A 4,895-nucleotide genomic window follows, 5' to 3' on the forward strand; every position below is an offset into this window, starting at 1 on the left:
CCGCTCAGAATCTTAGGAAGACGCTACCCACCATTGACCAAAACTGCGTACAAACATCTCGAAGTCAGCGTTAATGTTAGTCGACCCTCTTTTGTGGAAATCGTCCTTGGAGATTGCCACGGCAAGGAGATCTCGCTAACGCTGGATATGTGGAAAGAACTGCTCGATTTACGATCTACGCTTCTATCATATTTTCGCTCCGACGAGCGCGATGAGGCGCGTCCTCCAGCGCCGATATATATCGAACAGTTAACGCTGCGATTCGGTAAACTCAACAATCTCCGAATACTCCGTCTCGAAACACCCAAAGTTCGTCTGGCCGTATCGAAGAGCACCGTTCTAACTATATTAAATCTAGAACTTTGCGTTAACCGCATCGTTACATCTTTAAGCGGTTAACCGCGCATGTGGATAACAAGCTGACTCGTTTTCTCGATATCGCGGCAGGCGCTCACGATTCGGCGCTTATTCCCGCGATGATACGCGATAACGAGAACTTCGACCGCAACGATATCGTCGATTGCGAGCTGCAGGCTCTGCTCTTCGGAGAATCGTGATACGCTTATTCGCATACTCGTATTATCACATTATTAATATATTAAAAATATTGTAAAAGGAAACAATAAAAACGCTCTTTCTCTGGCGCGAAAAAACAATCTCTTTTTATTCCACGACCTTTCAACGATTCGCTATCTCGCTCGAGCGATAAGCGCGCTCGTATCGCCGCTAACCTTTAAGCGCCATCTGACGGGCAATTTTAGCGATTCATACTCGCTCCCTCCCGTGACGTCACGCGCTCCCCCGACCCCCCTCGCCGCGCTTCCCGTCTCGCCCTACGTAACCCCCTCCTCTCCCTCCTGTCCGCGCGTCCCCCCTCGGTCGTCTACAAACTGTTCTAACTCATATCTCCATCCTTTTCTATCTCTCTATCCATCTCTCTCGCTCTCATTGTAAAAGTGAGTTAGCGGCGGCCTATCTCACCTACTGAGGGGTTTTTCTTCTATGGCAAAGAAATAATTGATAGGCTTGAAGGCCTTAGATGACTTCCGTCCTCGAACAAGCCAAGAAAATTTCTTGTTATGTCTATTAAGTTCTTTGACTCTTAGAAAAAATGCAGGGCGCGAGAAGTTCCGCTATAAAAAATATTCCAAAAGTTAACAGGAAAATTAGCAAAAATATCTCTAGATAGTTCGTAAAGAGAGTTACGTAAAAAATGTAAGTGTCTGTAAGCGTCGCTGATCTCAATACGCAATAATTTAGAAATAAAAACCCGTTTCGCTCTTAGCATTGCTGCATTGGATTTAGAACAAAAAAACCTTAGATGATTCACAAAGTTAGTATGTGACGGAAATATTGTACTTCGTTATCAATGCAGTTCTTAAGAAAACGGATTTGCAGCGAGGTCTTAATGATATTACGGTTGTGCTTCTCCCATAATTTGAGTAATTTAATATTATTTGGACAGAAATGAAACTGTATAAATTTGAAAAACGAGCTGCGCTATATTTATTTTTATTTTAATTGTTAAAACTTGCGCCTATTATTTATTTCCGTAAGTTGTTTATATTTGAATAAATATAAGTAAGGCTCTCTATAATAAAATTAAATATAATATAAAAAGGCAATTAGAGCCACGCGCGGCAAATAGTGCGCACAATGTTAATAATTAATATAAATTAATATAAATTAATATAAATTCACATGACGTACGTTTCGACCCTTTATTTGGGTCATCTTCAGCGCAACGAAATTAATTAAACTAACGCAACTTAACGCAACATAATTTTAAAATAATAAACGGACTTAAAAAAGTATAGAGCTCAAAATCTCCCGACATCTTCGCATTCCACATTGATGAATCCATCGTTTCGTAGTGAAGGTGGCTTAACGGTTGTTATATAGTAAATTAGACTTCGGATTACAAATTCTCAAGTCTGTACATACTGTGCCTGTTAATTGAGTAGGAAGATGTGAGAGACACGCACAAATTTAAATAAAACAAACAAACAAAGTTGACACTCACGGCCAAAATTCACGTTCCACATATTGAGTGATGATATGCTAATGACGTTAAGACTAATGTATAAATCGTAAGACCGACTCACTAGCTATTCGACTGAGAAATGACAACGATCAAACATAATACGATGACAAGACACTAATCAAAAAACAATAATAAAAAGAAAATTAAAAAACAATGTATGTCATAACAATAAATAATAAAAGTCAGAATAATAAAGTCAAAGTAAAAAATTTACCGCGCGTGGCTCTAATTGCCTTTTTATATTATATTTAATGTTTATATTTGGTTGATGTTTGCGTGCTCCTTAAGCCCATTTATGTACTTGTTTTAAAAATATTGTAATTATATTATTATGATATTAAAGAAAAAATATACAACAATATTTCATACGATAGCTATAATCTTTTTAATATAAATTATTTTATTATTTTATTATTTAATACAACTAGCATTTAATATAATATTAAAAATTATATTTTATGTAATAACTCTTTGTATCGTTAATAGTTTATCCGTTTTCGTTTTCTCTCTCAAAATTATAATCTTTTTTTTTCTTTTTATAAATTATGTTGAATCTGCTTCTTAATTAAATGCAATTTGATAAAAAATATTACAAAAACAGAATATTAAAATGATAATAGTACGTTGAAGAGATATCTTTGAATCGCAAATCGACATAGCGAGAGTATTAAGAAAATTGATGATAAACGTGCAAATATAATGCACGAAACTTAATATGAAAAGCAGAAGCAAATGGGAACCGTGGCAGAAAACCAAAAGATTTGGCAACAAAATAGCGAATGTATAGAATGGCATCCAATAACAAGTATTTGCAAATGTTTAAAAAGAATGTACAAACAAGACAGTAAGAAAGTAAAGAAAAGAAAAGTATTATAAAACACGATGTTAAAAAAGAAGAGTACCATATTTTAGGATCTCTATAAACATAAAAAATCAAAAAATTCACAAAAATTGATCTTACATCTTCTCACTATGTATAATAGCAGCGATCACATATTGCAAATGATTCTCTCCATCATTGTCCATCGATGTACAATTCCAAAAAGGCATTCTATAACATTTCGCGTTAACTTCGTCCAAATTAATATAAAAGAGTTCGCTGCTTAACGTTGTACACTTATATACTCAAAAAGCCGAAGATACTATACCGATATCATAAAAATTATCAATCTCTACAAATTTTTTTACAGCTAAACGATAAGAATTATTGTTCATAACAATGTTAAAGACGATACAAATAGATCCATCATGTAAGATACAGCAATTGTCGCGCTTGTCTATACTTAGCAATATTTCTTTAAATTGAATCTTACGATACTGAGGACGATTACTACCATCATTATTATGCAATATAGATATGCGAATAGAGGAATCAACTTTACGATTATCATTTATATCATGAACCTGTTTCTCTGCCATTCTATTAAAAAACTGTTGAAGAGGTTGACCCGGTTTCCTACAATATTCTCTAAAAATAGACATATTATTTTCATAAGGGAAGGCAGAAGATGAATCCAAACTACCAAAATGTTTGACATCGTCAGTGAGATAAACATTATACGTATGAAAAGTTGGACCATAAAAAATTCCACAACGAAGAACAAATTTCTGTAGCGCAAGCTCTGCAAATCTTAAATGTTGCCTCGATGGTGATTTCAAAACCAAAACTCTAATAGCAGCATGTAAAAACAAGAAATGTTTATATAATTGTTCATCTTGTAACGGCAGGGCCGTTACTACGGCCAGTGTATATATATATATATAACCGCCAAATATAGATAGACATAAACCTGGCTTGCTTATTAACCCAGCTTTACCTATCCCGCCGCCGCCATATTGCTCAACGCATGCGCGCGCGATCTCGGCATGCGCTCTCGCTCCTCGGCACGCGCTGTCTCGCTTCACAGGCGCTCTCGCTCACCGGCAAGCTCTACCTCTCTCGCGGGGTCCCCACGCCGTACCGACTCCCACCGCCGGACCGACGGCACACAGTGGGGGCCGCCGGCCGGGTATATAAGCCCGGCCGGCCGAGACATCGGGACCAGATCCTATCCTGCAATCCGACTCCAGACACCAACCTGCCTAATACCTACTGCCTCTCGGGGACGAGGTTTCTCTCGTCTCTGCCGGGTTTCGCCGGCTCTCTCTACCTTCGGGCTGAGGTTTCGCTCAGCCCCGTCGGGTTTCGCCGACTCCTGTCACCACTCCTCGGGCCAAGGTTTCTCTTGGCCCTGTCGGGTTTCGCCGGCTCCTAACACCTACCCGGGCTGAGGTTTCGCTCAGCCCTGCCGGGTTTCGCCGGTTTCCGTTGCCAAGGTAGGCCCGACGTGACACTCGGTACTACCCGCAATACCTCACCCCTAATCTAACCCATAGGATATAAGGTGTAGATACCGCGTTGTACATAATAGCCGCATGATAGAGATAAGCCTAATAGTAATAAGACCGGGTACCGTTAAGTCCGCTAGTTATAAGGCCTGTTAGTCATAAGAACTGCCTAGTCATAAGTCCGATAGTTATAACCGCGCCGTAATAATAAGACCTGATAGTAATAAGCCCGCTAGTGCTAGCCGCACGTTAGTACTAAGATCCGCCTAGTAATAAGTTCGCTAGTTATAACTGCCCGTTAGTATTAAGGCTTGCCTAGTAATAAGTCCGCTAATTCTAATCGCGCCGCCAGCGCCTGTAAATAAAACCAACACCGCCTGCCTGCCGCGCCTGGCTTCCGCTTCTCGCCGCTTTGCGCTTCACGCCTGCGCGCTGCGCTCCGCAGATCCGGCTACCAGCGACCGGCTACCAGCGACCGCCTTCACCGCACGCCCTCGCCAGACCCTGCACGCTGTATCTATCT

The 4,895-nt window shown here is 39.8% G+C and overlaps 1 pseudogene; it reads left to right on the forward strand.

The window, feature by feature from the left end:
• The first annotated feature begins 3 nt into the window (after positions 1 to 3).
• Positions 4 to 578, forward strand: LOC115242416 (annotated as a pseudogene).
• The last annotated feature ends 4,317 nt before the right edge of the window (positions 579 to 4,895 follow it).

Source organism: Formica exsecta, unplaced genomic scaffold, assembly GCF_003651465.1.
Source record: "Formica exsecta isolate Colony F162 unplaced genomic scaffold, ASM365146v1 scaffold596, whole genome shotgun sequence".
NCBI classification, from domain to species: domain Eukaryota; kingdom Metazoa; phylum Arthropoda; class Insecta; order Hymenoptera; family Formicidae; genus Formica; species Formica exsecta.